The 14111-nt window shown below is 35.1% G+C and overlaps 1 pseudogene; it reads right to left on the bottom strand.

Annotated features, from left to right (window-relative positions):
* Positions 1 to 316: 316 nt before the first annotated feature.
* Positions 317 to 430, bottom strand: LOC129081219 (uncharacterized; annotated as a pseudogene).
* Between the last annotated feature and the right edge of the window lie 13681 nt (positions 431 to 14111).

Below are 14111 nucleotides of genomic sequence, written 5' to 3'. Positions count from 1 at the left end.
GTTTTCACTTGTATATTTAAAAAGTTCAGGAAATTTCTGTTGTTTTTGAGGTTAACCTCTATTTCTGCCAAGAAAGATTGGTGTTATAGTCCTCATCAAGCAGTGATTTATACAAAAATTCTCTTCAAAATAAATTTAAGTATAAAAGAGCACAGACAGGGTGAGAAATAATAACCAAGATAGCAGAAGATGTGGCAAAATCCATGAAGGAAATTTATGAATGACAGAGTTTGGAGATGATTCACTATGAAATAAGACTAGTAAATGGTGATTTATTAGCTAAATTTTGTGAAGGGTTAATAGAAGAAGAATGCTGATGGGTTATCCTTTAACTCTAGAGAAAGCAGACTTGGAAACTGTTGCATATCTTCTTTATTTACTGATAAGAACAGATACTACACTTGATCTTAGCCAAAAGGTGAGAAGCAATATATCTTTTTTATTTAAAAATTTGCTTCATTGATAGATGTGCTAACTCGATTGTAGTATTCATTATACAATTTATATGTATATCAAACTATCACGTAGCACACTTTAAATATATACAATGTATTTGTCAATTATAACGCAATAAAATTAGATATTTTAATTAGGTAATTAAAATTACATAAATAAAATTTTGATAACTGCTCAGTGTGTATGTAAGAGAATGTTCATGTTCTTAAGAAAGATGCACTGAGGATTTAGGATTAAAGAGGATACATAATTTACATGTCTTTAATTTACACTCAAATGCTTTATTTAGAATGGCATACACATATACAAATATACATAAATAGACCAATAAGGCAAACAGAGAAAATATAAACACGAGAAGAATCTGGTTAAAGAGTATATGAGTATTCCTTTTAAGTCTCTGTATAATTTTCTGTATGATTTAAATTAGATCAAATTAAAATGTTAAAATATAATTAAAAATGTTAAAGACAAAATTTATGAAAGAGGAAGATAATAAAGACACAAGTAGCTTAAAATAATAGAGATATTTAGTTCCTAAATGTTATGATGGTTCACAAGTGTTCATTTTATCATACTTCACAAGTTTTATGTGTTTCTTAGACTTCTGAGTGAATTCTATCACATATTACACATTAAAAAATTGGGTGCATGTGAGAAAAAGTGCAAATGAAATTAAACAATTGCTAGATACACAACCGGAAACTTCCTTTTAATGAGTTTAATTTTATTGTTTTCCACTGCAAGAAGTCGCGGTAAAATTGCAGTAGCATAAAATAAACATGGAGGGAAAATGATTAATTAATTTGAGATAACAGATTATAGAGGAGCGTGACATTTCTGCTCAGATGCAGTGACGTTACAAAGCCTGAATAATTGCTCTGCAAATAATTTTTTTTTTAATTTTAACTAGACAACGAACTTACACCAACATAAGCTCAAGGTGAATAAAACACAGAAATATAAGTCATGACACCATAAAATTCCTAGAGAAAAAAATAAGCAGTACAATTTCTGATATCCCATGCAGCAATATATTTGCCAACATATCTCCTAGGTCAAGAAAAATAAACAAATGAGACTACATCAAATTAAAAAGCTTCTTCATGGCTAAAGAAACCATCATCAAAATTAGAAGTGAACAGACCATATGGGGAAATATATTTGCCAGTGATACCTTGGACAAGAGTTTGATCTCCAAACTATATAAACTCATATGACTCAACATCAGGAAGACAAACAATCCAATTAAAAAATGGGCAAAGGACCTGAACAGACACTTCTCCAAGGAGGACATTCAGAGGGCCCAGTGACACATGAAAGGTTGTTCAACATCATTAACCATCAGAGAGATGCAGATTAAAACCACGATGAAATATCACCTCACACTGGTCATAATGGTCATCATTAATAAATCAACAAACAAGCGCTGGCAAAGATGTGGAGAAAAGGGGACCCTCATGCACTGTTGGTGGGAATGCAGGCTGGTACAGACACTGCGAAAAATAGTATGGAATTTCCTCAAAAAACTAAAAATGTAGCTGCGTTTTGACCCAACAGTTCCACTGCTAGGATTACACCTTAAGAATCCTGAAACACCAATTCAAAAGAACCTATGCACCCCATACCCCTAAGTTCATAGCAGTGTTATTTACAATATCCAAGTACTGGAAACAACCTAAGTGTCCATCAATAAATGAGTGGATCAAAAAACAGAAGGAACTCCTACCTTTCATGACAGCATGGATGGAACTGGAGAATATTATGCTAAATGAAATAAGCCAGGCGGTGAAAGACAAATACCATATGAGTTTACCTATAAGTGGTACATAATGAACAAAACAAATGAGCAAAATAGAACCAGAAGCATGGAAACAAATGAAAGACTGATAGTGACCAGAGGGGCAGAAGGAATGGGTAAGAGTGGAAAGGAGGGGAAGGGACTAGTCAGGGAACATGTATGAATTACCCGTGGACAACAGGGTGGGGAGTGACTGTGGGAGCAGGCGGGGAGCTGGGCAGAGTAAAGGGGGAAAAATTGGGACAACTGTAATAGAACAATAACATATCTAAAAAAAAAAGTTTCTTTTTTTTCCTGCCTCTGAGATAACACAGTTTCTCAGTGACATAGTTTTACATACCCAAATCTGTGATTTTTTTTATTACCATATTTTGTTCCTAGTGACTCAGTTTTTAGTCAGTGAATATTTATATTTGATTTTAAATTCATAGTTCCTTACAATTCAGTGTCACAGAGAAGTTCATTATAGTAGTGAAAAAAGACTTTCCCCCTATAATACACCTTAATGGACTGATAAACAACCACAAATTTATTGGCTATTGATGTTACTCAAAACACTAGAGCATTGTCAAATTGTTGTGAACTTGAAACTAACCTGGAATTAATCTATTATAACATGATTCAAAATAACCATTTTTTAAATTTTGTAGGGAGTTATTTTGAACATTTGTTCCATTGAGGAAAACATTTTCAGAAATCACTGTTTGATAAACTTCACAGTATAAGTGTCTTCTTTGTGGCTTGTAAAAAGACATTAACACCCACAGTCTTGTTTTATGAGATTTACGCTAATCTTTCGTTCAGAATCTTGACTTTATTTATTGATATAGCCAAAGTAAAACAAGTTATTTTTCTTCCCTGCTGCTGAAGTAGTTATTTAAATATAAGAAATGCAGTAAATCTATTAATGGTTGGATAATTTTCTAATATTATAGCTAATTATGATGATTAATTATTTTAGGATTAGTTTGATTTTAATGAACAAAATAAAAATATATTTTTTAATGTGCTTAACTTTTTAAAAATATAAAGCTTTTTTAGAGGGAGAATAAGGAAGAAAGCACACCTTTAAAATATTGTATATAAATAACAATACACAAATCATTTAAAAATATTTTAACAATGCATGAATCTTATTATAATCAACTTATTACATCTAAATTAACACACATCTTAATTTTGGACACTATATAACTAAAAAACCAATTTGGAAACTTACTGTTACCAGCAAGTGGCATTTTACATCCAATCAACCTTAAGCAAAATAGCAACTACAAATAAAAGTAAACATATTCTGTTAAAAGTATATCAAATGGCCCATAAAATATTCCAATGTTAAAAATATAAACAGCTATCTTAAATAGTATTTTTAGATGATCATTTCAAATTGTATTCTGCTTTCGTACAAACTGATAACTCTATAGAAGATAGTATAAACATCTAAATCACCAACCCAAGATTGTTTATTATTTTAACTCAAAGCCTATTGACATTTGCTTTATTTTTTTTATTATTATTTTTACATCTGAACCAGAACCATGACAAAAAAGAATAAACACTAAAACACTACTCACTTTTCATTGAAGAAAAAAATATTAACTTCTTCATTATGTTGAGGTATGCCCCCTTTATTGGGCTGGAAGAATTACCATCATTAAAAATATCCATACTATACAAAGCAATTTATAGATTCAATGCAACCCCTATTAAAATACCAATGACATATATTTCACAGATATAAAACAAACATTTCCAAAATGTATATGGAGCCATTAATGATCCCGAATAGCTGCAGCAATTTTGAGAAAGAAGAACAAAGTAGGAGGGATCACAATACCTGACATCAAATTATATTACAATGCCGCTGTAATCAAAACAGCTTGATACTGGCATAAGAGCAGAATACTAATAGATCAATGGAACAGAATAGAGAGCCCAGAAATAAACCCTTTTCTATGGTCAATTAATATTCAGCAAAGGGGGCAAAAGCTTAAAATGGAATAAAAATAACCTCTTCAACAAATGGTGTTGGGAGAGCTGGATGGCTACATGCAAAAAAAAAAAAAAAAAAGAAATTTGATCACCAGCTTACACCACACACAAAATAAACTCAATGGACAAAGACTTAAATATAAGTCATGACACCATTGCAATCCAGAGGAGAACATAGGCAAGAAACTCTCAGATACTCCATGCAGCAATATTTTCACCAATATGTCCCCTAGAGCAAGAAACATAAAAGAAAGGATAAACAAATGGGACTTTAACAAAATAAGAAGCTTCTGCATGGCTAAAGAAAACATCATCAAAATGAAAAGGAAACAACCATATGGGAAAATATATTTGTCAATGATACCTCGGATAGGCATTTGATCTCCAAAATATGAAAAGAACTCACATGACTACTCCACTCCAGGAATACAAACAATCCAATTAAAATATGGGCAAAGGACCTGAACAGACATTTCTCCAAGGAGGACATACACAGGGCCAAGAAATGTATGAAAGGATGCTTAGTATCACTAGCCATCAGAGAAATGCAAACAAAAACCACAATGAAATACCACTTCACGCCAGTCTGAATGGCCATCATAAACAGATCAACAAACAATGGGTGCTGGTGAGGCTGTGGAAAAAAGGGAAGCCTAGTACACTGTTGGTGAAAATGCAGACTGGTCCAGCCACTGTGGAAAGAAGTTTAGAATTTCCTCGAAAAGCTAAATGTGGAACTGCCTTTCAACCCAGCAATTCCACTGCTGGGATTACACCCTAAGAATCCCAAAACACCAGTTCCAAAGAACCTATGCCCCCCAATGTTCATAGCAGCACAATTTACAATAACCAAGTGTTGGAAGCAACCTAAATGCCCATCAGTAGATGATTGGATCAAAAAACTATGGTACATGTACACAATGGAATATTATGCAGCAGAAAAAAAAGAGCTGCTACCTTTCGTGAAAGCATGGGTGGAACTGGAGAGCATTGTACTAAGTGCAATAAGCCAAGAGGGTGAAAGACAAATACCATATGATCTCACCTATCAGTAGAAGCTAATCAACAAAACAAACAAGTAAGAAAAGTATAACCAGCAACATTGAAAGAAAAAACAAATGGATAGTAACAAGAGGGAAAGAGGGAGGGGGTAACCATGAGAAGAAGGAGAAGGGTCAAATAAAAGAACATGTATAAAGGACCAATGGGCAAAGCCAAAGTAGGGAAGGATTGAGGGTGGGATGTGGAGGTGGAAAAAGAAAAATAAATAAATAAATAAATAAGGTAAACAAAAAAAGAAAAATATTAACTTCTTCAATTTTAATTTTTAGAATTAATAAATAGAATCAATAGTTACCTTGTTTTCACAACCATTTCAAGAATAACTTTTTTAAAAATATGTCTGAGTTTTCAAAATATTTTTATTTCTTCTTTATATCATTACAGCTATTAGTCATATGATGTTGTGACCACATGTATCTCAACTATTAGTTAATATAATGACACTGTAATCAGGTCATGTTCATTATCAAAGATTAATAATCACTGAGATTTCAGTAAAGATTTAACAGATTCATCTTGTGTAGTAATTATCCATCGGCTAAATTCTCCCTTCTTTTCTCCTGCCCTTTCTTGCTCATGTCTTTCCTTCCTTCCTTCCTTCCTCCCTCCATCCATCCTTCCTTCTTGTTATATATACATGTGATGTCCAATGCATATAGAATTTGGTATAGTTTTTGCTCAAGCTGGCTTTAACCCTGCAAATGCTGTTGTCAAAAAATTATAGCATAGGTCATGTGTATATGAAAGAAACATTCTTTACTAGTATGTGCTGAAATGTAAAATAAAAATTAAAAACACTGCAAGTTTGCATTCATTATATCTACATAACATGATTTTTAATTTATTTTAGTTACAATCTAGAAATTATTAAACAAAGTCAAAATATAAACAATAAATTTTTTTTCTTTTCAAAAAATGAAAACGAGGATATTGTTAAAAAATACAACCAAAAATTGTCTTTAACACTAATTAATCAGAATCTTCAGTAGTTGGTTTTGTAAAATGTTTGTAATAGTCATTGCAAATAATATTGCTATGTTCAAGGCATAAATACTTTTCACAGCACTTGCAAAAATATTTGATAAGTGACACATCTTGGATGCATAAACCTAACACATCTTTTCCTTTCTTTGTTTGTTGAGGGAGCCATTTTCAAAGGTAAATGAAAAAACAACAACAACAAAAATCTACACCAACACTGACTTCAGAGTTCACAATATCTCTCAGACACAATTTACTATCAAATTAACACACCCTTACAAAATACACGTTACAACAAAACTGACAGCTTAAATATTATGGCTTTGCATTAGTTATATACAAACTTACAGCTAGTCATGGCCTTGAAACCATGCACCCAATACATGCAACAATATTCAAGGTGAGTTTATTTACATCTGTCAGATCTGCAGGATTAATTATATGATGGAGTAATAAAATATCTTATTTAATGAAGTGATGAGGTCAAATTAAAAAGAAATAAAAAACAAAATTTGAAAGTGGTAAATATTTCATTTTTAATTGAATCTCTATTTATTTTTAGGAATTTTTTTGTAGAATAATATCATCTTTATTTTGCACAAAATTTGACCTCAAAAAAGCCATGTTATCACTCTGTCACTGTATTAGTATTAGAAAGTAATGAACAAGAAAAAATAGTACTTGAGTAAGTACAAATGATATATTTACATATGATGAGATTTATCCAGTAAAGGTCCAGCTTTTGTTAATATAATGAGAACGGTTTGCATGACATCGATGCAATCTGGGAACCATGGAGAATGGACTGGAAAGCACATGAGAAAACAATGACAACTTCACTGTAATAGTCAGTGGGGATGGTAGACTCTGTTGAGCGACCATATGTACTGCGTGGCCATTGCATTCACAATGACTGACTTGAGTAGAACAATGAATTTGTATCAGATTTAGTGTTAAGCTTGCACATTACTCCACAGAAACTCTTAAGGTGACTGAGAAGGCTGAAAAAATGGGCAAATGGTGATTGACAGCTTCACCACAACAACATGCCCACTCATACATCATTTCTTGTGCAGAAGGTTTTGGTAAAACATCAAATCACCCAGGTTACTCAGACCCCTACAACTCAGATTTGGCGCCCTGCAACTTCTGGCTTTTCTCAAAACTAAAATTACTTCTGAAAGGGAAGAGATTTCAGACCATTGATGAGATTCAGGGAAATATGAAGGGGCAATGTAGGGTAAGTAGAGGTAGTCTGGCTTCCTCACCCAGGTGCTAAGGGGAGCAGCTTCTCACAGCCTTGAAGGAATCTGATAAAGTGGTGTTCTGACAGCCTTGAGCCTGGATCTCATGGCCTTGAGCCTGGGTGGGGTAAACTGCCCCTTAGCCTTGAGTAGGCTTGCATGCACAGCTCAGGCTAGGTTACTTCATTTTTTAGCCTGAGGCTGGCTTTGTTCCTTCTAGTACTTAAGGAGTGGGGGACTTCTCACAGAGAGAGTGAGCAAGGGAGTTGGAGCACCGACATAGACAAGACATGGGCTTGTGGCCTCTTTGACTCCCAAATAAAGGCCTGTCAAGCATCCCTACAGCTCCACGCATCTTCTTCCGTCTACCTGAGTCTCGTGTGGACCTGCCTAGCCGAGGGAGGCTGCAACACAAGCAGGTAATGGTGATTCCAACAACAGGTTTGGCAGAGTATTCTGAACAGTGGAAGAGATGCTTGGAGAACTGTGTGAGGTCCCAAGGTGCCTACTTTGAAGGGGACTTAGGCATCATTTTCCCATGTACAATGTTTCTTATATCTTGTTTCTTCCTCAATAAATGTCTCTATTTTTTCATTTTATATGGCAGATACTGTCTAGGTTGATCTTGTATGTTAGTAAAAGATAGAATGATATGTGATCATATGGGAAATGTTTCCATTTACTTGTAAGTAAAAAATAAAGAAAAAGAGGTCTGTGTGTATGTATATATATTCAGCCCAACTTCCCACTAGGATGTTAAATATATTATATTTTTCATAAAATATACTACAGAATTTAAATTTATAGTTTAAATCCCTATAGCATAGTGTCCATCAATGTGAGTAGCAAAAATCTTGAGTTTGCCCAAGTAATTCCTCTTCACCCATTATAATCAGTAGAAAAAAGCTTCCAGTCAGGATGGAGATGCCGGTAAATGTGCTTTGCCTCTGTGCACAACTACAGCAAAAATTACGATTAGACTACAAAACCAATATCACTGAGATTCATCAGAATCAAGCTGTATGGAAGTCCGACAACCAAGGATTTAAAGAAGCTACATTTATCCAGATGGGTAGGAGGGGCAGAGACATGGAAAGGCATGGAGAGGTACAGAGAGGTGGCGAAATGGGTGGTTCCACTTTCAGGTGTGATGGATAAAAATTGGGAGGGATACCTCAGAAGCCAGTAATCCTAGCCCCAGGCCAGACAACCTAGGCAAGCGTTCCAGTGCCAGAAAGATAAGTTCCCATAACTTCTGGCTATAAAAATCAGTGGGGTTTGGGACAGCAGAAGAAAGTGCAAGATTCTGTCCTCTTAATGGGCCTGCAATGGACTTAGTACTTATGCAGACCCACCCCCTCTAGTATTCGGCACCAGGACACCAGTTGGAATGGTACAAGTAGCAAATGGGGAGAAGGGGAGAAAATAAAGTGACTGGCAGCAGGGTGAGTGCCAGGGGACAGCTTCCTCCTGAGCAATCTCCAGAGGCCAGATAAATACATTGTCCCCTCTCCAAGCCCTGACACACACAGAGCCACAGAGTGGTGAAATGGATTGCTCCACCCTGGCAATTACCCAAGGCTCCACCCGACACAATTTGCAGGTGACTTTTCTAAACTAGGCCACACTATTAAGACAGGGAGTCAAAGAAGCTCTTCCTAACACACAGAAATAAACACAGGGAAGCTGTCAAACTGAAGAGACAGAGAAATGTGGCCCAAATGAAAGAACAGAGCAAAACTTCAGGGAAAGAACTAAATGAAATGGAGATAAGCACTCTACCAGGTGCATAGTTCAAACCCCTGGTTATGAGGACGCTCATTGGGTACTGCAACAGCATAAAAAAAGACCCAGGCAGAAATGAAGGTTGCATTAAGTGAAATAAAGGAAAATCCACAGGTAACCAAGAGTGGAGGGGATGAAACTAGGACTCAAACTGATGGTTTGGAACATAAGGAAGAAATAAGCATTCAACCGGAACAGCAAGAAGAGAAAAAAAAAAAAAAGAGAGAGGATAGAACAAGGAGCCTCTGGGATATCTCCAAACTTACCAACATCTGAATTGTAGGGGTGCCAAAGGAAAATAAAAGGAGCAAGAAATTGAAAACTTACCTGAAAAAAATAATAAAAGAAAACTTCCCTAATTTGGTGAAGGAAATAGACATTCATGTCCAGGAAGCACAGAGAATCCCAATTTTGTTGGACCTAAAGAGGAGCACATGAAGACACATCATAATTAAAATGCTAGATGTTAAAGAGAAGGAGAGAATCTTAAAAGCAGCAAGAGAAAAGGAGATGGTTACCAACAAAGGAGTTCCCATAAGACTTTCAGCTGATTTCTCAAAAGAAACTTTGCAAGCTAGAAAGGACTGGCAAGAAATATCTGAAGTGATGAAAAGAAAGGACCTATATTCTAGATTACTCCCTCCAGCAAAGCTATCATTTAAAATGGAAAGGCAGATAAAGAGCTTCCCAAGCACAGTAAAACTAAAGGAATTCTTCACCACCAAACCATTATTATATGAAATGTTAAAGGGAACTATATAAGGATAAAGCTGGGGAAGGATTCTCTGATTCTCACTTATTATCAGATCTGTTTTTACGGTGGTGCAGAATCTCAGTGTTCATTGCCCATGTGCCCTCCTTTGTTGCTGCTGGTCCTGTTGCGCATGGGCTGTCATCCTTGCAAATACCGAACACCATTTTTTATTACATTGCCCATTATAATGACTTGTGTCATTATGATTTTCTTCTAAATACCTGAAGTTAAGCGCTCTTCTCTCTCCATGTGTATTTCTAAGACAGTTTTCCTTGTCTTAGCTCCTGGTACAAAACACATTTTTCTAGAAGTCTGTTTTAAATTTAAATTAAAATGTGTAGAACACATTTTGTGAATCATCGTTAGAAAATTTTAATTGAAATGGAAAGTTAATGAATGAAAAATAATATAGTGCATCAAAGTAAGATTTCTTTGTACAGTTCTGCATGTTAAATATTTTTCTCAAAATAGATCATATGGCCTATGCAAATCATAGAATAAGAACTCCAATTTACAGATAACTTAAATTGTTATATTAATGAAATGATGCCAAATGCATGTATTAGGGCTATTGAGCCAATTTTTCCCTCTGAGAAAACAGAAACTAAGACATTTTATATAACTTGCCCCAAGTCACCGATCTAGTTGGTGACAGATCTGGGACTCAAATCTGTCCCAAACCAAACAACATTCCTACTCTCTACCAGCAGCCCCACTGCCCCAGAACGCTATGTGATGGTAAAAACTTTTGACAATGTTCAGTGACAGTTAGAGAACTAGTCTGCTGTAAGTACCTGGAAGGCTGTTGCCTCTTCCCACAAGTCAGCCTCAGTCTCATTTCTGATCTAGGCAAGTTCTTTTATGGAAATAACAAAGAGAAGGATTTGAATTAATTAAATACCAAAATCTTATAACACATTAATAATGTCTTTAAATTGTGGTATTCTCTTCGTTTTTTTTTAGGTTTTCATAATTATTAACTTTTCTAAAATTAATATTTGAAAAGAAATAGAACATAAATAAAGAAATAACAGTACTCAGAGGTCTAGTATTTTTTCCTAGTCAAACTATGACCACAGCATTTTTAACAAAGGGAATTGTTTTTCACTTTAATTATAGGAAAGTAAACTTGCTGGAACTGGCAAACAGTGGCAATCATTTTCTTGGCAAAGACTCCTTCGAGCCATGATGGACCAGTTTCCATGACGTTATGAAAAAATACGCGAAGCAGCACTGTTTAACTTTCAGATCTAGACAGACCCTACAGTGCTGCTGACTGACATTGGAGCATCAGATGGCCTTGTCACTTCAAGGAATCATCATGTCAAAAACAGTCTAGCACTAGAATGACTCTGCCAATAACAAATGACAAAACCTCCTACTTATGTTGTGACATGGAAAATATGAAGTTAATAATTTGAGGAACATTTCTTAGGACCTCCTGTGTATCAGGTGTTCTTTCAAGTGAAGAAAAGTTTTGCTTAATTTGTTACTCTAAATGACCCACAAATATGTTTACTGTCTAATTTGAATAATTAAACACAGCTATAAAAATAGCTGAACAAGATTTTGCAATAAATATAATTCTGTAATGTTTAAAATACTTTAAGTATAAGTAACAATGAAAAATAAAATGAAATAGAAACATCAGGATGGTAAGAATAACAAACAAGTGAGAAAATATTGGAGATAAAGATTGTAATATGAAGAAATTCTAATAAAGTGCTGCAAGTAGGGACTGCAAGAAGTATACCAATTGCATTCTGCACCTGCCTTTTCATTCACTATTCTGTATTTACCCAAATGGGTGATAACTGCTATTACTTCTTTGAGGCATATGCTATTAATTTGACATTATATATAAAAATAGTCCTGATCGCTGTGGGTCAGTTTGTGGGCATTAACTCTTAAAGTGAAGGGCCATCTGTTTGATTCTCGGTCTGGGCACTTGCCTGGGTTGTGTGGGTTCAGTCTCTGGTAGGGGCGCTTACAAGAGGCAACTGATCAATGCTTCTCTCTCACACCGACGTCCCTGTCTTTCTTCTTTCCTTCCCCCTTCTGTAAAAAATAAATAAATACAAAATCTTTTAACATATAGGTGCATCAATATTTTTACTATTAATAATAATAGCACACATTTACCAAGTGCTTATTAAAAACTGTTAAGCCACTTCAAAAGCATTAGTATTTATAATTAATAATAGTCCTGAGATTATTCTTTTTGAAGTTCAAGGTAAATGTGAATGTGTGCATGTGCAAGTGTGTGTTACAAATGTGCATTATATCAAAGAAAGAAAGGCTTATATACAATCAGTAAATTGTATTTCATGTACAATTTATCATGTATAGTATCTCTTTCTGAAATATATTAAAATTTTATTTAACGTAACAACAAAACTATATTTTTCTCAAAGGATCGGCAGCAGTAAAGATATTGTGTTAACACTTCTAAACCTTGAAAAGTTACATACCTAACAGTTTTTATTCTTTTATTAAACATACAACACACTTATAAAAGCATTATTAGAAATATGTTCACACATTACGGTTTCAAGCAAGATATATACTTGTATAATAATAGTAATCTTGTTATAATCTTTAGGTGATGCTCATTATAACAGTAAAATAATATTTTAATTCAAATGAGTGGATAAGCAAAATCTTAAGGTAGCTTTTACAGGCACTTAAAAGTGAGCAAAGTGACATCATCAGCAAGGTGCAGTAAAAGTTTTATACCATTTCTTCCCAAAGGCTACAGGTTTAGTCAATCATCACCAAAGAGAGATCTTCGTGAAAGTACAGTGGAGAATTCCAGAACACAGCTAGAGCAAAAAGTCTGAGATCAAACACATTTAAAAGGCTAAGGGAAACAGTTTCACTTTATTTGTGTTACTTCTCCCTTAAAATCACACAGAGGACTGGCCCCTGATTTTTCCTGCTGTGGGAAGTGAATGTCCCTGGCTTCCACAGCTGTGCAGGATGCTGCCAAAGATACCCACATCTTTCTCACCCCAATCAGAATACTGAAGTTGCACAAGTGGGCTGTGGAGAGGGCCTGGGAGAGCAGCAGACAGGGCTCTCAGAAGATATTAAAAGCAGGCAGATCCTACTAACTGTGCTGCAGACACCATTAATAAGTCTGTCTAAGAGCTGCTGGAGGCATGTTACAAATGGATCCCACCAACTGGCCTACAGGCACTCTCAACACGCCTCTCATCCTGCCCGCTCCCTCAGTTTAATTGTTGGCTTTCTTAGGGCACTCTTCGTGGCAGAGAGAACCAGGCCTTACAGACAGCCAGTGAACACTGGCAGAAAGCCTGTCCAACTATGTGGATCTAGGAGAAACCACGGGAATTAAAGCATCCAGCACCTCCCTAGGGAAAGCAAAAGGGAAGCTGTCAGCATTCTGTCTGATTTTTGCAGGATAGAGAGAAGACATGCACCTTTAAGAATACCCCACAGTAGGAAGCTAAAAGCATGGAGCATTATAGCCATAGAGAAAGTATGAAAAGATGTCAGAATCCCTAACAGGGATGATGAAAGGTATTTATTCCCCAAAGCCAGTCAATAAAGTCTAGAAGTGGTGACTGACTAGTTCTTTCAATACAATATGGATATAACACGGGCAATAAAATAAAAAATAAACAAGTGAGACTACATCAAACTGAAAAGATTCTGCACAGTGAAAGAAAAAAATTAACATAGTAAAGAAGCAACCTACAGAAAAGAAGAAAATATTTGTTAGAAACCATATGTTAGATAAGAATTAACACCCAAATACATAGGAAACTCACACAACTCAATAGAAAACAAAAACAAATAAACCAACTAAAATATGGGAGGAGAACTGTATAGACATTTTTCCAAAGAATGCCAACAAATGGCCAATAGATACATGAAAAGATGCTCAACATCACTGATCATCAGGGAAATGCAAATCAAAACCACAATGAGATAGCATCTAACATCTGATAAAATTACTATTATCAAAAAGACAAGAGATAAAATATGTTGGTGAGGATGTGGAGAAAAGGCA

Source organism: Pteronotus mesoamericanus, unplaced genomic scaffold, assembly GCF_021234165.1.
Source record: "Pteronotus mesoamericanus isolate MK-2021 breed Mesoamerican mustached bat unplaced genomic scaffold, CSHL_Meso_final contig_94, whole genome shotgun sequence".
NCBI classification, from domain to species: Eukaryota; Metazoa; Chordata; class Mammalia; order Chiroptera; family Mormoopidae; genus Pteronotus; species Pteronotus mesoamericanus.
This window is presented reverse-complemented; position numbering and strand designations above follow the sequence as displayed.